Below are 24007 nucleotides of genomic sequence, written 5' to 3' on the forward strand. Positions count from 1 at the left end.
CTTCAGATTCTTTTTTCCGCGGTCGGGTCTGGATCGTTCCCGTTTGGGCTCCAGACATTTTTGGAGAAAGTACTGAAAAGAGTGGAAGTTGGAGGAGATATTGGAAGAAGAAGACTAAGGAAGACTTCACAGAACATCGACGAAGAGGGAAGAAGGTGAAAACCTTGAGAACTTCGACGATCGTCGACGTCCACGCGGTCAGGGAGGCCTGAACGCACGAGGATGGACAACACACCGTTCAAGTTCTGCCCGAACTGCAGACACAAGTACGCACAGAAGGACCAGCACCCGGTTTGCAACCTTTGCCTACCGGTAGAACACAGAAGCGAGGACTGCAACGCCTGCGCCGTCTTCGCCCAGAAGACCCTTCGTGTGAGAAAGAGACAGAGGGTAGCACACGCCGCCCTCGGCGGAAAATCCCCGACGCCATCGCTGTACGAGCTAGGGATTTCCTCGGAGGAGGAGGACAACGCTGCCGCCGAAGACGACAGCTACACGGTCGTAGAGACCGATTACAAGAAGACACCTGATAAGGTAGGAGACTCGACGTCCCACAAGAGCACGAGAGACTCTGAGTCTCGAAAGTACGAGGCCAAGAGCCCGAAGGCGCCGACGCAGCGACATCTGCAGTCTGCGACCACAAGCAGGCCCAGCGGATCCTTGGAGAAGGAGTCCCTGGCGCCGAAAGCTGTTGACCAGCAGAAAGCGTTGAAGATCGTCGCCGAAAGGGACCGATCGACGTCGAGGGAGAAAGACCCTAAAGCCTCGGCACCGTCCAAGGACCCGAAGGCCAGTTCGACGTCCAAGCCGTCGACGCCGAAAATCTCGCCGCCGAACCAGGCGCCGAAGAGAGGGGCCGAATGTTCCGAAGCCGAACACGCGGCCGAGGTGGAAAGGAAAAGGCGTCGGCTAGAGGCCGAGATGGCAAGCCTCTTGCAGCGGAGAAAGGAGGTCGCCGCAGAGATGAGTGCCTTCACGATTCCACTCAAGACCAAGCACACCGTGCTAGATCTGGTCGAGGAGGAAGAGGAGCAGGTCGACGACCATGTGCCGAGCGACGAGATGGTCGACGAGCGGGAAGCTGAAGAAAATCCCTACGAGGATTACAGTTATGAGGACGAAGAGGGCAGTAGGGTTGACGCCGAGTCGGCCACCTCTGACCCACGCGAGGAGGATTACCTAGACGTCGACACCGAGAGCCCGGAAGAGCCGGTCGACTCGTACCCCTCGAGACCCTCGCCGCTGGACGACATCGGGGCGTACAACTCGGCGATACAATCAGCCGCAACTGCATTCAAGTTGAAACTCGACGAAGAAAAGCAGAAAGCAGACTTCCTGCTGGAGACATTGCTTCCAACACAGACAGGAAGCCAGTTCCTCCCAATGCTCGAGAGCATCTTGGCTCAGGGAAAGGAAGCGTTCAAAGAGCCCGCAACATGCAAGGCGGTAACTCCCAGAACAGAGAAAAAATACAAACACTCCTCGAAGGACCCAGCCTACATTCGAGGCGAGGTCTCCGCTGACTCCATTATCACTTCGACAGCTAGGAAGAGGGCGAGCGTATCCACTACCTCGGGTCCACCACCGGATAAGGAGAGCAAGAGGATGGATCTGGTGGGGAGAAGGATCGAGCGAAATGCCGCGACCCACTGGCGCATGGCTAACTCCAACGCCCTGTTAAACAGGCACATGTACCAGATCATGGAGGGGCTGGGGCACTTGGTGAAGGACCTACCCCAGGATGCCAGGCAGAAGGCCGAAAAGTTGATCGAAGATGGGAAGAACGCGGCAAATTCTTGCCTTAAGACGGCCCTGGACGGAGCAGACACCGCCAGCAGGCTCATGATGATGGGTGTCACGGAAAGGAGACACGCCTGGCTCAGGATCTCAGGGTTCAAACCCGAGGTGCAACACAGTATCCTGAACACACCGTTCAACGGCGAAACACTTTTCGGGGCAACGGTTGACGACAAACTATGCCAACTCAAAAAAGATAACGAGACAGCAAGATCCATGGGGGCATTGCAGTTCAGAGGCAACAGAAGAGGCACCCCGGCACGGAGGCCCGGCGGGAGAGGTGGAAACCAGCCAGGTACATCGCACCAGGCCTTCCAGCAGACGCACCAGACAGACCCACAGGCTCAGCAAGGTCACCAGAAGCAGTCCTGGCAATACCAGCCAAGAGGTCAGTCCTTTCGAGGGAGAAATGGACGTGGTCAGAATAGAAGAGGGGGGCAGCAGCCCACCTCAAAGTGACTTCAGACACCTCGGGGTGCCCGACCACAGGAAAGACCCCAGGGGGCACCACGTACGAAGGGGTCAGGACAATCTAGAGGCCTACGACCACATGACACCAGTGGGATGAAGGTTAAAGTTCTATCTCCAAGAATGGAGAGAAATAACATCAGACAAATGGATACTAAACATCATCCAATTCGGATACTGCTTGGAGTTGGAAGGAAAGCCAACAAACAGAAAGCCAAGGGGGAAGCCTCCAGCAAGAGAACAGCTGGCGAGGCTTCAGGAAGAAGTGCAGGAACTTCTACAAAAACAGGCCATAGAAAGAGTTCCCTTCAGGGAAAGGAACAAGGGAATATACTCGACGTACTTCCTAGTACCAAAGGTCGACAACAAGATGAGACCCATCCTAGACCTAAGGTTCCTCAACAAATTCATAAGGACACAAAAGTTCATAATGACCTCCCTGCAGGAGGTGCTGCCGCAATTGCCAGAGCAAGTAAAGATCTTCCTGGGGGCACAGATCAACACCTTACAGGGCAAAGTGTTTCCCAGCGAGAAGAGAGCGAGGGCGCTGGTCAAGGAAACTCGCCTCTACCGGAAGGGACAAGCTCGGACAGTGAGGACTGCGAGCAAGATCATGGGGATGATGGCATCGTGCATCCACCTAGTGCCGAATGTGCGGCTACACATGAGACCCATGCAAGAATGGCTCCAGGAACAATGGTCACAGGCTTCGGGCAGTTGGGAGGATCTTGTGGTGGTGACGCACGCAGTGCAGAAGGAGATGGCATGGTGGACCTTGGAGAACTTAACAAGGGGACAACCTCTAACACTCCCAACCCCAACAGTGACCATCACCACGGACGCATCCCTGAAGGGATGGGGCGCTCACATGGAAGAGCTCAAAGTGAGGGGTCTTTGGACGCCAGCAGATGCGACAAGGCACATCAATTACCTCGAATTGAAGACGATCTTCCTTGCACTGAAAGCCTTCCAGACAAGACTGTACAGGCAGAGGGTGTTGCTACAGACAGACAACACCACGGCGATGTTCTACATCAACAAGCAGGGTGGAACTCAGTCAACAACGCTTTCGAAGCTGGCGCAGGAGATATGGAGGTGGGCCATCCCTCTCCAGATAGACCTGCTAGCCATACACCTACCAGGGAAAGAGAACATTCAGGCAGACTGGCTGAGCAGACAGACCTCTGCATCCCACGAATGGGAGCTCAATGCTCAGGAGACAAGGAGGCTGTTCAACAGGTGGGGAACACCATCTGTGGACCTGTTTGCAACACGCCAGAATGCGAAATGCCGAAACTTCGCATCCAGACAACACGAAGAAGGGTCCCTTGGGAATGCCCTATGGATAGATTGGTCCGGGAAATTTGCGTACGCTTTTCCCCCGATACCACTGATACACAGAGTACTGAGCAAGTGCAGAGCGAGCACCATGACCCTGATACTGGTCGCGCCACAGTGGGCGAGGCAGACTTGGTACTCGCAGATCATGGAGATGGCGCAGTGTGCACCCCACAGATTCGCCAGAAGAAAAGACCTGCTCTCCATGCAGAACGGAGAGGTGCTGCACCCAGAACCAGAGAGCATGAGCCTAGTAGCATGGCTCCTGAAGACATAGAGTTCGCACATTTGAGACTGCCCGAGAGCACCCTCAGGGTCCTTCAGGAGGCACGAAGGCCCAGCACACGGAAGTGCTATGTCGCAAAGTGGAAAAGATTCACGATGTGGTGCAAGAGGGAAGGGCTCCACAAAAAACTGAAAAAGGATTCCACGGTACTGAAGTACCTGACACACTTACTGGAGAAAAACCTCAGCTCGTCCTCCTTGAGAGTTCACCTGGCGGCTATAGTGGCATACACAAGGGGGGAGATGGGCAGAAGCTTCTTCACATCACAGGTCGTAAAGAGGTTCCTGGAAGGAGCGAAGAGGATCGCACCACCCAAGCGGGTACCACCGCCGGCATGGAACTTGAACGTGGTCTTGACGGAACTCATGAAGGAGCCCTTCGAGCCACTTCACAAGGCCTCCTTGAAGATGCTAACTATGAAAACTGCCTTCCTGGTTGCAATAACGTCCTTACGAAGAGTGAGCGAGCTGCAAGCGCTAACGCTACAGGAGCCCTACTTACAAATACACAATGGCAGGGTGGTGATGAGGACCGACCCACACTTCATGCCGAAGGTGGTGTCCAGGTTCCACATGAACCAGTCCATACAGATACCGAGTTTTTTCCAAAAACCAACGACTAAGGCAGAGCGAGCTCTGCACACCCTGGACGCCAGAAGGGGGGTCATGCATTACATCGAAAGGACTAAAGGGCACAGGAAAACGAAACAGTTCTTTGTGTCGTTCGCCAACAGTTACATGGGCAAGGCAGTGACTAAGACCACTATTGCACGATGGATCGCGCAAACAAACTAACTCTGCCACAAAAGGGCAGGAGAAGAACTGGCAGAGGGGGCACGCGCCCACTCCACTAGAAAAAAGGGGGCTACAATAGCCTTCCTGGCCAATACACCCATACACCCATACAAGACATATGCCTGGCGGCAACATGGGCTTCGGTACACACATTCACGAAACACTATTGCGTGGATGTGCAGATGAACAAGGAAGCACAAGTCGGACAAAGGGTGCTCCAGCATATATTCAGAAACCAGAGCTCATCTTCCACCCAGCCGCCACGGAAATGAGAAACCGCTACGAAATCGATGCACAGCATAGTGAATCCAGAAAGATTCACGCTGCAAAACGAATAGTTTCTTACCTGTCGGTGTAGTTTTGCAGCTTGAAGATCTTTCTGGATTCACTAGCGAACCCACCCACCTCCGCCAGAAAGATGAGGCTGGAGAGAGAAGAGGTGGTCAAAAAAAAAAAAAAAAAAATGAGGAGAAGAAGTAAGAGAATATAAGGACAAGTGGTAAAGAAACTATCACCTGAATAGAACATTGCCATTACTTCGGAAAAGAAAGAAACACGGAAAAAAGAATCCGAAGATGGCGCCCAAGAGTGGGAGCTATCGCAGGAAGCATGCCGACGTCACCGGAAATGCACCCAAGGAGGTGTGACACCGACGCCCACAAGGGCTACGAAAAAAAAAAAAAACAAAGAAAAGACTACGAATCCGGACCCAACCACAAGACCGCGGAATATGCACAGCATAGTGAATCCAGAAAGATCTTCAAGCTGCAAAACTACAGGTAAGAAACTATTCGTTACATCAGATACTAAAGCATAGTAATGAACAGTACACATAAACAATGTTACAGCCATTCGAATTAGGGAGGGAAGGAAGGCGTAATAGCGGGGAGACGAGGAGGAACAATGCCCAATGTCCGGCTGGGTAGGTGACGGTCAAGGGGGAAAACCAGGGCCAGACTCCTCATTAGCTGTCAAGCAGTTCCACTGGTCATCAGCCATGTTGCTCGGGTCTCAGCGTTCAGGAAAAAACAGTTTTTAGTTTAGTTCATTTGCGAAGGTTATATAGCGCTATCTAGACCCGGAGGTATCAGAGCGCATAACCAGGAGAATGTTGCATTATAAGATTCATCAAAAGGATTATAAAGCGCTTGCCAGACCAGACCTGAAGGTATCAGAGCGCTATAGCAGAGGAAGATTGTGTTACAAAGTACATCAGTTACAATGGCGTAGAAAGGTACAGTAAGCAAACGAGGTTGAGAGAATTTATGGGAAAAGGAGGGGAGGAAGGAGCCTTAGCATGGAGACAAAGAAGAACTGGTTCCAAAGTCCGGAGAGACAAATAGAGAGGGAAAGAGTAGAGGTGGAATGAGAGGGGAGAGGACGAGGGGGAAAACAGAAAGGAGATAAAGGGAAAGTCATCCCAAAGACCGTGTGGGTAGGTTGCGGCCAGGGAGATAATCCAAGGCCAGTCTCCCCTATAGCTTTCTAGAAGCTCCAACGGGCATCGGTCAGAAAAATGGGAATAAAGGAGACGAAAGAAAAGGCAGAAACTACAGAATATGCAGAGGGGGGGGAGGGGGGTGCGCGAGATGGGGAGATGGTGTCCAGTGTCCAGGCGCCTGCAATGTGTCTGTGTCCTTAGGCCCAAGAAAGTCAGCGCCCTAGTGATGCTGGTCAGGATAGATTCATTGAGGGAGTGCAGCGCAGCCCCAAGTACTCCCTCAAACCAAGAAATTGTTTGTGACCTCATAGGCTCCTCTGTAATGCATAGCCTGGCAGCCCGACAATCTGCTGTGTGGCTATAATGATCTGATCTGCACTGCTTCTCTCTATGCAGGAACGTGTACCTCGACTCTTCCACTGATTCTGAAAAGGGAGGGACGGCTGGCATTTTGGACTCAGGGTTTCCTTCCCCACCACTCGGCAATCGTCAACAGTAGGTGCCTATATCGCTATATCGATTTTCTACCGCTGTGAACGAGGCAGCGAGGCAGAAGCTGGGGGGAGTCTCTCTCAATCGTTTTCAAGCCAGACCGCCATCTTAGGGTCAGGCATGGCGTGCGAACTCTTGTCACAATAGTGACTTTCAGCCCCCACCCACCCTGTAAATGTTTTGTTGGGATTATATCCCATCAACAGGAGTCCCAGTACTCTCCGGGCCCCTCTGTCATTGCCCACGCACCTGGGGAGTCCAGAGTCGCAGCATGGCACCCCGGGGTCTGCCGCAGCAACTTCTCCCGTGGAGCGTCTTTCCTCCACCGAGATCCTCGGCGCTCCCAGAATCAGGAGCCCGCTCCACATGCCACGGCAAGTGGAATGTCGCTGAAGCGTCAGCTCCCCGATCCCCTCACAGGCAACCGAGGATCCTCGCCTCTCGTGGGGCGGTGGGTACCATTTTGGCGAGCGCCGGGGTCCGTCCATAGGGCAACTTTCCCAATCCCAGGGACAATTCATCAGTGGTTGCAAAACGCCCCGTTTGTGCCCCTCATATTCAGCCTGCCGACGGTGACCTTCACGGCAGTCAAAACGCGGGCCAGCCGCAGCTCGAGGCTCAGGAAAGCATCGCGGACTGGGAGCCGAGACGAGCCACGTCCATCCGGCTCCCAGTGTCCCATGTCTTGTTAAAGTACTGGGGTTGGTAATAATGAAATCAACATATAATAGGAATATTTTCATACGCTTGAGTGTGAAATATGGAAAAATAAAAGGAGCCCCAAATTGATCTGCCGGTTTCCCCTTTTCCAGTTACTTTGATTATTTTAAAATGGGTAAAAGGGTGTTCACCAAAGGGGCAGAATTCACTGACTAAGCATATGCTATACATTTCTGTTGCTCTAGCTTATGGAGGACAAACCTGCAGGCAGTTTTTACAAAGGCATTATGAGCTTGTGTTCTGTTTCATGTAGTAGGCTCTGCTAAACCCGTTTTGCTCGAATCTGTTGTACTTTCAAAAATACCAACATTATTAACAGGGATGTGGAATTCCTATAGCCCGACACCCAGGACATATTGTTTGGGGTCAAAGGGCAACAAGTTTCCATGTACATTTTGCCCTTGGGACAAGTTGGCCCAACCTCCCTACAGCACAAACCCTTTGGCTGGCAATTTATAATACCACATTATGGACCAAGGAAAGGCATTGCATGCAGTTAAGCTAATATTTGTGGCCATGTGTTAATGCTGTTCAAACTTGTATTCATGGTTCATTAATGCAAAACCTTGGTTATTAGGGTGAGCGCTCGAAGTAAATGTTGTAAGCTCAGACTGCATCACTGACAGTGGTTCCAGTATACAAATGTGTGCACAAGTTTTCAAAGTTTAGCAATATGAGGCTATGTATAATGCTCCCAGGATGCGCTCTGATTAGATGCAAATATTTGCAGAAGCTTGAAAGAAGGATTAATTATTCTTTGCTTTCAAAATAAAATGTTCACAAACAAATGCATTTAGCTAAACTACTGTAAAATATTAGGTACAATTTCTTTTCAGCATCATTTAGTAAAATGTGTTGATGTATGCTAGTATTTCCCAAAAATATTCATAATGGAAATTCAGTGTAACAGGTTTTAATAAGATTATGGGAAACCTAAACAAGCATTGGTAAAGCCAGTAGGTCTGAAATTGTTGGTCAGCCTTTTGGTTTTGTCAATGCATGACTTGTTTGGCATGGCTTTTGTAAAACCTTATTGAGGTGGGAGCTGCTGGGCCCTCACCATTGTAACAACATTGACAAAAGCAAAAATTAGTTTTATTCTCATAAAGCACACATTGCCACAGTAGTTCCTGGCACTGAACAAAACGACTGTGTGACAATATGCTCCTTGTGAAAGAACAGAATGCTGTCACTCACAGTGAAACTGGCCGATAGAGAGAATGTCGATTCTCCAATTAACATGGAGAGAATCTTGATTTCATTAAAGACATACGGAGGCTAACATTATGCAAATACTTTTATTTGCTGCCCAAACATGCAGCCCTTTAAAGAATGCTATTACATCACAATAAATAGAACTTTAACACATAACAACTAGGATGAGCAGGTTCCCATCTTCCTCGTGGGCTGCGATGACACAGGAGTACAGTGAAGAAATTTAATGGAAACGATTATGTAAATTCCTTAAGATTGTTATCTGAGAAGGAACAAAAAAATACCATATAGTAAAAAAGGCAACAGACAATAAACACATATTCAGATATAAGAAAACATTTGACATCAATCAACCCAAACCTCTCGGGGAGAGGAGGGTGGGATAATGTTAGCCTCCGTATGTCTTTAATGAAATCAAGATTCTCTCTTCATGTTAATTGGAGAATCGACATTTCATTACAAGACCGGAGGCTACCATTATGCATGTTTAAAGCCATGCAAAGCTGCACCGCTAACATGTTCTATCGGTCTCAAGTAGAACTTCGAGAAGGTACTTGCATTAGACCAATCTGCAGCTTTAAGTATTTCGGGCAGAGAACCTCCAGTACAAAAGACTTTGCTAGCCATTGCACCTCTAGAAGAGTGAGCACCAAACCTAGACAGATCTACACCTGCTTCATGCATAATCAGGCGTATCCATCTCGCTAAAGTTGCTGATGACACTGGCCTAAAAGGTCTAACAAAAGATAAAAGAAGTTGATCACACCCAGGAGGTCTAGAAACTGAAATCTTATTTTCATAACACTTCATGCAATTAACAACACATAATTTTTCACATTCATGAAAGAAGGGATAGAAGATAGATTCTGACATCGTTTTCGTTCTTCTCCAAATATCGAAATGAACACCTTCAGAAGAATAAAATCTGTAGGAAAGATCAAGAGCTTTAATATCAGACACCCTCCTGAAGGATATTAAACACAATAGGGTTGCTAATTTCATTGAAATTCTTTTAAGGGAAAGTAACTGATTAACAGGCCAGGACATGAAAAGGTTAAAAATAAGATTAACATCCCAAAGAGATTCATAACAAGCTCTAGGAGGTCTCCTAAGTCTAATACCCTTCATGACCCTTTTGATTAGTGGATTACTTCCGATAGCAAGGTTATTAATCAAACAATGACCTGAAGAGATAGCTGACCTGTAACAGTTGATGGTTCTAAAAGAAAGACCTGACTCAAAAAGATGAGCGAGGTAATTAGCTACATATTGTAAAGGACATTGAACGGGATCCAAATCCCTTTCAAGGCACCAACCAGACCATTTGTTCCATATTCCTCTGTATCTCTTTCTGGTCCCAGGGGCCCATGATTCTTCCAGTAAGCTTTTAGCTTCTCCCGAAAGTTCAGAATATCTCCCTGAATCCCTGATATCCTCCAAACAAGAAAGTTCATTTTCCCCTCCAAGACTAAAGGATGTTCTTCTCCGTCTGGGCCTTGTAGTAGACCCGGACAAAAAGGGATTAAAGAGGTTTTTAACGTTGTCAGGCAAAGGTCTAAATAATCCCCTTATAGTTGTCTAAATAATCCCTTCAAGGGCTAATTATAAGGTAGTATCCTTGAAATAATTTACAGGGAAAGACTTTGTAAGCGTGAGTTAATCACTTATCTTAAAGGGACTCTTGCGTCGATTCCGATAAAGGCCAGTAGATGGCGATCCTTTGCCAGAAATAAATCTTTTTTTGAGTATTAATTTTTGTGTAAATATTATTATTCTTGTTTGATTTATGCTTCGTAATGGCTCCGTGTCCTCCGTCTCCGTTACACTCTCGTTAGAAGGATGTAACCATGGAGACCAGGAGGAGCATTTTAATAAATCTCAGCCGCGCATTGAAGCGCGAGGCTGATCTACGTTACCGCGTCTCTGCGTCTCCCAGCTAGTTGCTAGGAGACGTGTGAGGCTTTCAAAGAAGCATAATGGGCATGCGCAGGGCCCTACGTCAAGCTACGTTGCTAAGAGACACGGGAGATTAAAAATATATGTCGGTGTTTGCGTTTCTTTTCGATTACTCCCTTTTTTTTTTGAAACGGAAGATACGCTTGAAAATTATTTAGGGGTCCTCATTCAGGCATACAGAGTTCAGAAAAAATATTATAGATATTCCGACATTGTTACAGAATATTCGAATACTTACCATGAACTAATCTCTAACGATCGTAGTTAACAGGAATAAAAAAGGCTAATCCCGACCATAAATTGGACTGGGAAATGTTAATGTTAACATCTAATAAGAAAACCGTTTTAAATAAACAATATTAATGTAGATTCTGCGAATAATTGTTAATAAATAAGTGAAGATTAGATATTTAGTAATCCTAGTCATAATTAACTAATATTATCGCGCACACCACACGCCCTTTTAATTTAACCACCTGTTCACCCCATGTCACCTGCTGTTCACGTACACCACAAAGCATGTTTTTTAATAAAAATAAACACCTTTTCACGCAGCATGTTAGCAGCCTAACTGTATGCCCACTTAGGCACTTAAATAACAGCTAGAACCTAGACATATGTTCTTAAAGACGATACTTGTTACATTACGCCGACAGGCCACTTAATCTTCATTCTTTGTAGATACCCCTTGACAAAGGGCTCCGCCCGAAATGCATAGGGAGTGGAACTCATTCACCCGCATAAACCACATTCTGTGAAGATTGTATCACCTTGATATGATGACAATATCAAACGACTTAAATATGTGAATAAACAGATGAAATAACGTCATGAACTATTTGGGAGTCTAAACTTATTTTTGGAACCCTAAGGTGTGCCTCCAGCCAGGGATGCACTCACTTTTATGCGTGCACACAACAGTATTGTATTCTACAGCGTCATCGGACGGTGACGCTACCTGGGAGAGCACCCCACCTGCGCAAACTTTTTGAACTCAAGATAAAAGATAAAATAACGTAGTGCACCTTTTACCTTTTGATAAGATTAAAGGCACCATTAATAAGGTTCATTGTCTCCAACCCCCCTCTAGCCTCCCCTTTCCCAAGTGAAAGGTTGGTTCGGCCCCTTAGGTTAACCTCTTCAATGCTCATGACGAGCTGAGCTCGTCATGAGCCACGGCGCTCCGGTGCTCATGACGAGCTCAGCTCGTCATGGCCCGTGGAACGCTCACACGCGGGGATAATTCCCCCGCTCTGCTGAACGTTCCACGGAGCCAATGCACCTGTGACGAGCTGAGCTAGTCATGAGCACAGGAGCACTGTAGCTCACGACAAGCTCAGCTCTTCATGAGCTGTGCGCCCCCCCCCCCCCAGCGCAGCGGGGGATTAACCCCCAGCAGCGAAGGGGTTATTAAGCTAGAGAATAGTGTCTGGAGTCCACCCAAGAGCCCCACAAAACCCGCTCATTCATGCAGGGTTAAGCACCAAGAGAATGCTTTGTTGAGTTCACCAAGGAGTAACACAAGCCATTCAATTGGAGGCATGTTCATGTGCCAGGGAATTGTTTTGTGTGAATATTGTATTATATATCTCTCCTTCACCCTGGGGAGGCAATTTTTTGTGTAGAAGGCTAGCATGATACTCCGTAGATGTGCCATACGTGGAAGAGTGTAACAGTTTCGCTGCGGGTGTTGGTCAGGACGAGGGCTGTGGATGGGCGCCGGCCGCTTCTACTTTAACGGCCTGCTGGGATACAGTGCCCACACCCTCCTCCATTGGACTCACAGGACCTTCAGTCCAACACCATTTCCATATCTGACTCTGCATACGGACAGAGACAGACTTTACAGTAAGGTGGCACAACCCGTTATACCACCGAAGAATTTTAAGGACATTTTTATTGCTGTCTCCCGCTAGCATACATTTAATATAAAAACAGCGTTGGAAAGAACCTAAATAATAGGATAATTGTAGCTGGGAAGGTGACCCCTGGATCCCGCTTCCATTTTCTTCCCCGCACGCGACGTCCAACCAATTTTAAGCCCTGAAGAAGTCCCAGTTTGGGACGAAACGCGTCGGCTGTATGCGTTTGACTACTGTTTGAAAATAAAAGATTTGAAGAAGAACTCCAACATTTCTGAGAGATATCATTAATATTACTACTGTTTCATGTTTTTGTGGTGCACCTTTGCGGTTGTTTGAACTGTAACAGTTTTATACCCACTCTCCGAGTAGTGTAAATGCTGTGCATTACGACCCGGTTGTTATCTTTTCATATTTTGTTGCTGCCTATGCATGAACCTGAAGTGAAAGGGGTGCGATTTTCATCTTTAAGCATAAGAAACACGGTCATGGAATCGGTCTCACAAACTTCCCCCTACCTTTTGAGCTCAATGTCTGGGAATAGTGGTATGCCCCATTTCAGCAAAGAACCTGGGCAGTGCAAGCAAACTATAGGCAAAGCAATTGCGTGTCACTCCTAGTGAGCTTAATAGAGTAGTACATTAAGATATACATTTCTCATATAATGAGGCAGAGTTGCACCTTGTCACCATCTCCCTGGAACCCCTTTTAATTAGATCTGCTAGGACTGATGGCTCACCCTTATGTGAACCGTTTGAGTTAAACTTCTGGTTGATGATGTATCCTTATGTAGACCTGACACCAGATTAGCCTTACTTGGGTTGTGCGAAATTGGCGATTCTTTTTGCAAAATTTCACTAATTACACAAAATAAATTTTTCGCTGTACTTCAGTTACCTTTTTACTTTTTTTGCAGTGAGTGTATATACCGCACTAAAAAGTCATGATCTGTATATCGACAGACTATTGGCTAGAGAAAAAAACTCTTCTTTGTAGAGAAAATGTCTCCCGCAAGCAAACATCATTCAACTTTGCATTATATAAAATGGCAGCAATTTCACACATTTGGTGGAATGCTGAATTTGGATAATACGTGAGATTACAGCATGTATGAAACATTTCACACAGGTATCAACACATCCATCTATTTAACAGCTTGTAGGAGAATGGATCACATTCAAGGTATAGGTTAAATGTATGCTTAACTAACTTCTCTGAGGCAAGGAATTTCATTTGAATACTGACCAGATTTTACCAACTGTAAAATATTTAGCAGTTCCTCTCATTTTATACAGACAGTGTAATTAGAATTGAGAAAAAATTACAAAATTTTTCATTGTCTTAAATTAGATGAATCAACACTGTGAAATAATCACATTTTGCCCATATTTATGCATCCCCTTTATTTTTGTTTTAGTTTATTAACCACATGGCTGCTGGCAGTTTTCCCGTCCTGTGCTGGGAAATGCCATTTTGCTGTTTCCATGACGAGCTCAGCTCGTCATCAGCACACAACACCCGTGGGTGATGACGAGCTGAGCTCGTCAGCATCGAAAGGGTTAAAAAATATATATATATATTATTTTCCACTTTAAAAAGAGGAGGGATGCACCCTGCTTTCTGCATTTATTTTCGCCACAGTATTTTATGCTTTAATGGGATTACTGGACTAGCCTGGATATTTTGTATGACCCAGACAGATGTGGTATCCTCTTATGGTTTGACAACCGCAAGTACTTAAAAGGAATATGATTAAAAACATAGATAATACCCTTTTATGTTAATTTCGAGATATTGTTGACTTTAGATATGCTTCTGAAGAATAATCTGACTTGCATCCCAAAATAAATGCTCCTTCCTTCCATTGCTTTGGTTGAAATAAGTGTGAGGCCCACGTGTTCCCTTTGCTCCCATTAAATGGCGTTCTGCTGATTCCAGGTACTTTTGAGCGCACTGTACCTGACATTGGCTTGATATTTGTTTTTAGGTCTGCCTATTCCATTCCGCAGGAATGAATAGGACGAGTCTATTGTGGTGAAACCAAGAGTTAAACTAAGGTCTCTCAAAAAGCGGATTTCCACGAGTGCATGTGTTCTCGTGACCACGCTTTTCCGACCCGCCTGCCTCCGAGAGCTTCACACAAAGCCATCTGTTGCTTCCCCGGCGCACTAGGCCTCACTTCTCCTCCTAATTACACTTCTTTCACGTCCGCGAGGCCGTACTTCAAAAGGATCCTCATCCGCTCAACTCTGCCCCCCACCCTCGCCTCCACTTCTTATCTCTCATCATAGCTCCCCTCTCATTCATCCCCCCACCCCCCAAATCCCCACTTGTTTTAGGACTTGTGCCCTGACCCTACATCTCCACTCACATTTGTGGAAGTGAATCTGCGTGGTTAAAAACTGTTGAAATCCTAATGTGTGACATCAATCTACTTCTAAAATAGCACTCTTGAACATCAGGCCACTGGAGCATGTGAAGGAATCCTGCGCATGTTTATGGCAGCTTTAGAACATGCAATCCATGTATGACACCGTCCCAGATCACGTTCACCAGTGATCTTTCCCTCATGCGCATACTTGTAAAGTATTAATTCCTGGCACCTGCTTCACGTGCAAAATGCGTCAGTAAGGCCCCATGGCTGCAGATTAAATCCCAGAAATGTTGTTTGTGACGGATGACACGTCCCAGATGTCAACGAGCGCGGGCAGCTATATTTTGTCCTTGATGCATGGACTTTAAAGCTATCCCGAAAAAACATGACTGCAGCGTATTTCACGTGAAAAATGCGTCAGTAAGGCCGCATGGCTGCAAATTAAATCCCAGAAATGTCGTTTATGATGGATGACACGTCCCAGATGTCAACGCTCGCGGGCAGCTATATTTTGTATTTGATGCATGGACTTTAAAGCTATCACGAAAAAACATGACTGCAGCATAATTTTTTCCTGTGATGCTGCTTTGGTGTCGACGGGATATATCATTCCTCGACAGGGGCCTAATTTACTGTGGAATGAAGCTTCAGTCTCCCTTGCCGCGCTATTGATTCTGACGTGTTGTGCTTGGCAGCGCGTGCCACGGTCCCTCCATGTGCACAGCCAGTGTTGTCGACCCATTGCAACCGGGCACTCTCTCTGCACATACCCCGCTGTAATCACACTCCCGGGGGTTGTGATGTCTGCAAGGAACGCACAAATTATAAGAGCCTATTTGACTGCAGTTAAGATAAAGCTCTGAGCTCATTATAAACGCATTTTACTGGAAAAGTGGTAAATTGGACAGCCTTAAACTAATGGCATGGAGACGTGCTTGCTGCGATTTACGAGTAGTTACAGGAAATACACGCCATTAATATTCAAGCAATGTAGGAACGTTTGCCCTACAGTAAGGCGCATGCCAAATGTGTGCATAAGGAAGAGCTTCAGTGAGCTTTTTGGGGGAGTAGTTCATGCAATTCAATCATTACCATGTCTATAAGCATTTTTTAAAGAAATATAAATGACAGAAATTCGTCCATTGGCTTTTTTTGGGAAAGTTTTCTGAATAAAAGCCGAGCTGCCTGCCTCCTCAAGCTTCACACAAAGCCATCTGTTGCTTCCCCAGCGCACTCGGCCTCACTTCTCCTCCCCCTAATTACACTTCTTTCACGGCCGCGAGGCCGTACTTCAAAAGGATCTTCATCCGCTCCTCTCTGCCCCCCACCCTCGCCTCCACTTCTCATCTCTCATCACAGCTCCCCTCTCATTCATCCCCCCACTGCCCAAATCCGCTCTTGTTTTAGGACTTGAGCCCTGACTTTACGTCTCCGCTCACATTTGTGGAAGGGAATCTGCGTGGTGTTTAAAAACTGTTGAAATCATAATGTGTGACATCAATCTACTTCTAAAATAGCACTCCTGAACAGCAGGCCGCTGGAGCATGTGAAGGAATCCTGCGCATGTTTTTGGCAGCTTTAGAACATGCAATCCATGTAGGACACCGTCCCAGATCACGTTCACTAGTGATCTTTCCCACGTGCAAAATGCGTCAGTAAGGCCGCATGGCTGCAAATTAAATCCCAGAAATGTTGTTTGTGACGGATGACACGTCCCAGATGTCAACGAGCGCGGGCAGCTATATTTTGTCCTTGATGCATGGACTTTAAAGCTAGCCCGAAAAAACATGACTGCAGCATATTTGTTTCCTGTGATGCTGCTTTGGTGTCGACAGGATAGTTTACACTTAGGAAGGCATGTGTGTTCATGAAATGTTATGTATTTGGGAGTTAACTCCGCGTGTACACACAACAGACCCCCTTGTTTTCCTCACAAGCTTGAAGGCAATCTGCTACCCCGCCCCCCTGGTGTTTATGGCTTTTCTCGCTCGCTAATGCGTTTTTTTCCCCTCCCACCCTTCCTTTGATGTCCACCGCGTGTGGCCTCTGCCTGTCGCCTCTCCGTCCTTCACAGCCCCTCTCTGTCATGGAATCTCAAATTTGGGGACTACATCTTCAAAACAAGCCTGTTCATGTTGACACTTGCAATTAGAATCCTTTCTTTCTTTCCATTCATCCTTTCTTTCCTTCTTTTCTTTCCTTCCTTTCCATCCTTACCATCCTTTCTTGCCTTCCTTTTCTTTCTTCCATTGCTTCCTTCCTTTCCTCCCTCCCTTTCATTACTTTCCTTCCTTCCTTCCTTCCTTCTTTCGTTCTTTCTTTCTTCCCTTCCACATTATCACTCCGCATCACCCCAGCATCACTCAGCAAGACCACCACAGCATCACTCAGCAAGACCACCACAGCATCACTCAGCAAGACCACCACAGCATCACTCAGCAAGACCACCACAGCATCACTCAGCAAGACCACCACAGCATCACTCAGCACCAATCACCGCCACCACAGCACCAATCACCGCCACCACAGCACCACTCATCGCCAACCCAGCATCAGTCAGCACCACCACATCATCGCTCAGCGCTACCCCAGCATCATTCAGCACCACCACATTATCACTCAGCACGACTCTGCACCACCTCAGCACCCCTCAACACCACAGCACCCCTCAACGCCACGGCGCCCCTCAACGCCACGGCGCCCCTCAACGCCACGGCGCCCCTCAACGCCACGGCGCCCCTCAACGCCACGGCGCCCCTCAACGCCACGGCGCCCCTCAACGCCACGGCGCCCCTCAACGCCACGGCGCCCCTCAACGCCACGGCGCCCCTCAACGCCACGGCGCCCCTCAACGCCACGGCGCCCCTCACTGCCAGGGCGCCCCTCACTGCCAGGGCGCCCCTCACTGCCAGGGCGCCCCTCACTGCCAGGGCGCCCCTCACTGCCAGGGCGCCCCTCACTGCCAGGGCGCCCCTCACTGCCAGGGCGCCCCTCACTGCCAGGGCGCCCCTCACTGCCAGGGCGCCCCTCACTGCCAGGGCGCCCCTCACTGCCAGGGCACCCCTCACTGCCACAGCGCCCCTCACTGCCACAGCGCCCCTCACCGCCACAGCGCCCCAGCGCCCCTCACCGCCACAGCACCGCTCAACGCCACAGCATCACTCTGTGCCACCAATCAACAACTGGTTCTAATATGTTCTCTCAATGTTTTCAAACTTTATTACAAATGTCACAAAAAAGTTAATATTTCACTTCTGTTATTGGATTTTCATCACAATAAAATACACTGAACATAATCTTCCAAAAAGTTATTTGCAAAAGTTTAAGCTATTACCATTATAAATTACAATAACTTTTATTTAAGAATTAATTATTTAAAAAAATACAACCCATTATTTTTAATATTAATACATCTAAGTAATGTAAATACAACACATATTGCATTAAAAATGCTATAGGTGTCACGTTCGCAAAAGTTACCACTATTGGCATTGTAAATGACAGTTATTAATTTCGCTATTTTCAAAACAAAAACATAAATAAAAAATTTGTCATTTATAATACTAATACCTCTAACTTTCCTAATGCGAGACCTATTGCATTGCAAATGCTTGTTTTTATGTGCCAGTGTTGAGGGCTTTGCTTGGGAGGTCTGAAGACTAGTGTCCGGCTTCATTGTAGTGTGGCTGCACAGCTGATCCTAGACCCTAGCTCTGGCTTTCACTGTTGCAAGGAGACGTTTTCAGACTAGTGGTTCTCAGATGTAGGAATTTTTACTCAATATATGGGTCTATCTGCATCATAGTGAGGCGGCAGGATATAATGAGGATATTTTGCAGAATGTATTTAAGCCAGCGGACCCTCTGGTTCTAAGTGCCATCCGCTATCTTCCTGACCTTACCCCTATTCCATTATTGTTCACGATGTGTTGGCTTTCACCAACAACTTAGTATTTTTAGTTTCGAAAGCAAAGAGCTACTGACTGATCGCTTACTCTGCAGAAATGTCCATCACCACCCCCTTTTGTACCGCTTTTGGCCGCCATAAGTGTGGCAGGGTATGCTCAGACGTGAGTCCCTTGCTCACTTTGCCACTGGATTCAAGCAAGCCGGGCTGAAGACGGCTGGAATGCCAGAAACCGGTCCTCGGAAGCTTGTTTCCGGTCCAGGGTAGACATGGCTTGGCAGTCCGGGCTGGACTGTTCCCATGAGGCACAGGGTCAGACTGATTTGCATATAGCCATGTCTGAGCTGGGGTGGCAAAGTGGGCTAAAGAACTGTGATGGATTAAACCCAGATCCTTTGACTGCTTGAGAGTGTTTGATTGACTCAGATGCTCCGTCCATCACCACCCCCTTTTGTACTGCAGAAATGAAGTAGCATCCATTAGTTGAAAGTGTATTCGGTTTTGTACAGAGAATAATTCTGCAGGTGGGAATGTTTAAGATTTAAGCCTTAATGTAAGATGTTAGTTTACTTAAGTCAAGACTTCATGTTAAAGTAATGGCTTGCAATTAACAAAGTAATCCGCCTAGACACTGAAGGTGTTTTGTTAGTGTATGAAATACCTTTGAAAGCCCAAATACATTTTTCCTTTTCTTAACTATACTTTAAAGTGTGCTTCCCACCATTGTTCAGACCCATACTGGTGTGTACACTGAGATTTAAATCTCTAAATGTATTCATGCTGTTCCCTTTTTAAGTTTCACATTGGCTCAGCATAATAATTCTTTCAGTTTCTTAACTGGAAGTCACATGCACTGACCTAGGAGAATGTAACGAACAACTAGGACATAGTTATTGATATTAAGTAAAGATGGAAGTCTCCAAGTCAAGGAGAGGGTTGATCAACCATAGTGTCATAGCGGAGTCCGTGCATCTTTCTGACCATCAACACTTAAAAAAATTGCAACAGCAGTTAAAAGGTGTAAAATGGCAAGCTATAATACTATGCAAAGAAATCACCCTGTGCAGAGTCTTGTGAGCAGAAATTACTCAACTTGAATTTCCTGAATTGCTTAAAATTACTTAACCTAGAACTTCCCTGTGGTTCCATCATGAAGGTAAAGTATTGCAAAAGTAGCCATAAAGGCCAATTTAGTTCTATTTTCCCTCTAGAATGTGCCTCTCTCAAGTACTTTCTCTTTGCACAGTAGGATCTATGGATTCTTTTTGGCTGGATGTGGGTGGAAAAAATGGAAGTAATTTTCACTGTTTCTTGGATAAAAACACCCAACTTCTATATCTTAATGGGTTTTTGGTGTTTCAAAGTTGCTGTTTTCTTCAGTGAAGAATATAACATGATTTTACACTAATTAAACTAGAAACTGAGCTAAAAAAAATCTGAAGAATGCTGCTACTCCTGGCCGCTAAAATTGCATTAGCTGTGATTAACCTATTGCAAATCTAACTAAGGCTGTTTTCATTTGAAATATACCTTGTGATGATGGAGGAACTAATGCAGCAGCAGCAGTAACAGTTGAAATTATTTACTTGGTTTAAGAAAACGGTTATGCAAGTCGTAATATTTGTCTGAACCACTAGACAAAAGATTAATTGATGATATATGTGAATTTGTCCTGCTTTTAAGAATTCTCTCCTATCCTACTTAAGGAAAGATGATGCAGGTACAAAATTTAAAAAAAAAAAAAATTCTGCCTGAAACCTCTTTGAATCTTTACTTTATTTTTGGATGTTTATTGATCTTCTGCTTCATTGTTTTTGTTGGAATATTTAGAAAAACCTCAGTTAAACCATTCCACACTTTGCTGACCTATTCCATGCTTTTTCTGCATGTTAGAAAGCCAGCTGGCTCATAGAAGTGACTTTCTTGCAGTCCATCCGCGATACCCAGAGGCCCTAGTCTAATTTCTAATATCCTTGGTCTAATTTCTATTATCCTCCATAGACATATATTGTGCTTTTCCCCTGGGATGGATTAAAGAACAAAACGCTGTTCACTACAGTCCTATAGGAAGTACGATATCAAAATCTATTTAAATGTGTAGTGGTTAAAGTGTGTATTTGATGCACAAATGCAGCTGTTTTATAAAAAGAAATTGCACCATACACAAGGTTACAGTGAGACACGCAGTCCTTTTAAATTCTACATGTCCATGAATATTTAGAATACACTTGTGGTCATGCAGACTTTTAAACATTTTAGTTTAACTATTTTGCCAGATCATAATAGCTGCCCGATTAGACATAATGAAGAATGTATTACGAGATCCTCAGAGGCCTGCACAGGTGCCACTGTGTATTGTCAGCATTCATGTGATATTGTATATCAAGGATGTACTCGGCCACAAGGTTTATTTCCATAAAGTCATCCACACCCCTTATAACATTGAGAGAGTAAACTCTTCTCTTTTTTGAGTTCTTAGGTTCTGGTCAAAAGTTAGGATGGACAATGTCTTGGTTAAGTTAGAAGCTGGACGAAACATAAGTGAGAACTGAGCGAGCTGTACATTATACAGCTGTACCCATGTGATGCAGGTAAGATTCTCTATTTTACCTACTCCTGGCCTGAACATTAGCTGCCAGACATATTTTCTAACTTCACCAGGATGCCAATACACAAAAAGTGGTTAAATTGTCAACCCAGAAATTCCAGGGTGTGGATATTCCCCTTTTACGTAAACATGCTTTCAGTGTTTACCAGCTTTATATTTCATTCAGCAATTGGCAGATCCTTATGTATGCAATATTATCACATCCTTTCTCTGAGCAGTTTTAAAACGTCGTTGAGTTTTATAGTCAGTGACCATGATTAGCTTAGCGTTTCTTTTTAACCTTTTATTATACCAACATTTGAAAAAGGTTGGCTTATAATTGACACTTTTTAGGGGAGATATGGGGGCGGGTATACATGTAGGTGGTTCTGGTACTCTTAAATTATTATTTGCTGTGATGGATTTTATTGGTATTCTAGTAATTATAGTGGTGTAATTACGTCTGGGTATTAGAAACACTCTTGAGAGTCAAACAGTTAAGTGTATTTATTGTACTTTTTGATGTTTTAATTGATGCAAAATACTTTGTGACGGACTGATATAGGTATTCTTTTGGGATTTGTACCCTACTATTCATTTTAGGTAACTGGTATCAAGAGGTGGCTACTAATAAAGCTCTTTGACTCTTCTCATTGCTGTTCTCTAAGCAATTGCCCTATAGTCTAAATCTTTATTTTCCTCTGTTTTTTTTAAAGTGATATAAAGTCTTCTGACCTGTCTCTTAGGGGGGCTAATGAGTTCGGAAAAATAATAAATGCATGCCTTAGCAATGTAAAAATACATTGAAATGGCCAATGTGCAAATATTTTCAGTAGTGCATTTGCTGTTTTACCGTTAAGTTGAGACTAGTTATTCCTTCCCAATTAACAAATCTTTCCCGATTTCAAAGATCTTTGCTACCACTGTGGAGGTTCTCTAGTTTCCTTTTAGGTTGTTCTCATTGGAATCGTTTGAGAATCACTCTTAAGCCGCTACCTCTGCAGTAGTGTAGTTGTCCACTGATTATCCACTGCAGAGCAGTGAACTCTTTGGTTTCCTTGTGTATTCCTCCTTCACTAAAACTTAGAAATATTGCAAGCTCAGGCTTTGTTTTAGTCGATCAAAAAGCAGCGTGTTGCAAAAGGTGTATTCTGAGATGTGTTTAATCTAATATATATATTGTAGTTTTATATAGCGCAAACTAGACCCGAAGGTATCCGAGCGCTTTACATGAGCACCAATTGCATTACAGATGGACACCTACATTTTTTAGGCACGGGAAGATTAAGTGAATTGCCCAGAATCGCAGGATGTTTGAGCCTCCAGCCCGACTCTAACCTGGTTCCACAGCTTCAAAGTTGGACGATGTGATATATAATGTAGTCTTCTTGCTTTTACTATTTGACCTCCTCCAGCCTACCGATAAATATATATATATTTTTTACTCCGGTTTTAATGCATTCTTTTTTATCTATTGTTCGGTGTCTCCAACCAGTCGATCGCGAGCAACCAGTACCCCGCTGACACCTTCAAAGTATCTCACAGCCTTTAGTTCATTTTTAAATAAGCACAGGATCACATTTTCCTTTTAAAGTTAGGAGAAGGCTGTGTTGTTTACATTATTATTGTCAGGCTACAGATAGCTAGGCCTGATAATGAGCAATGCTTAAGTCCGATTTATGACCCAGGACAGAGGTGAAGAACTGAAGCACTGAGGTATTTAAATCTTAAATAAAAGTACTTGTCAACTCAATATTGGAGTGTGAGAACAATAGGAGGTTTCTAATGTGTTAAATGGAAGAAAACGAAGACCTATGAAATTGCCTATCTTTGAACTCCAATAAAAAATTATGACATAAATTAACTCATTTTAATTTTCTCCCATTTCAAAGTGTCACATCTACAAACAGCAGGCCTCTTTCTCCCTTCAGTGACCCTGTTATATTTATAACTGACAAATAAAGCAATTTTTTTTAAGTGGTAGAAATGTAATGGGCATAATTTTTTTTCTATATTCCGAACATTTTTGCAGGACATTTTTCTGCACTTAACATTACTCCTGTCGAAAAAAATTGTAGTATGTTTACGGTGTCACATAAGGCAAAAAGTATTTCCTGTGCCAAAAGTACATACTGTGCCAAAAGTACATACAACACTGCTTCTCAATCACCCATACACTTATATCACCAAAAACCATGCTCTCACTGACTCACATGGCAGTCTTTTTAAAGTGCCCTGAGTGAAGGTATTTTGTTCAAACCATAGTATCTGGTTCTATGGACATAAGGCTTAAAGTAATTGAAGCTGGGCATGTGGGTGTCTGGTGACACTGCACGAGTGACTTGTCATTCAGTAGCTCACAATGATTTTTACTGATCAGATGTAGCTCTCACTACAGACCGGGTTGGACAACCTTGTGGGTGCTCCCAGGGTAACCTTTTAAACTGTTTGGATTTGGTGTTGCCTTGCAGTACAGAGCGATTTATGATTCACAGAAGTATTATGTGTGCAGTTCTTAGATTGTGGTGTGGTATTCACCCTTTGGCCATCTCTCCTTTCAGCTGTGGGAGTCACTTGGCATCAGGAAAGCGATATCTATAAAATTCCACCTGCATCATTGTTCACCATTCTTTCCTCAACGAAGCCAGCCATTTTTTCCCTTTCTACAATGATGCCCCCTCTTTGTAGGGGACTGTCGTCTCACCTAAACTTCAATTTCCCATTACAGCCCCTCCCATGGTCAGCCCTATTTTTTTCTATCATTGGTCAGT

At 45.3% G+C, this 24007-nt stretch overlaps 1 protein-coding gene across 1 annotated transcript in view; it reads left to right on the plus strand.

Annotated features, from left to right (window-relative positions):
- Positions 1-24007, plus strand: part of LOC147659167 (uncharacterized) — a 372891-nt gene that overhangs the window by 183323 nt on the left and 165561 nt on the right. The window lies entirely within an intron of this gene.

This window comes from Lissotriton vulgaris, unplaced genomic scaffold, assembly GCF_964263255.1.
Source record: "Lissotriton vulgaris unplaced genomic scaffold, aLisVul1.2 SCAFFOLD_990, whole genome shotgun sequence".
Classification (NCBI taxonomy): domain Eukaryota; kingdom Metazoa; phylum Chordata; class Amphibia; order Caudata; family Salamandridae; genus Lissotriton; species Lissotriton vulgaris.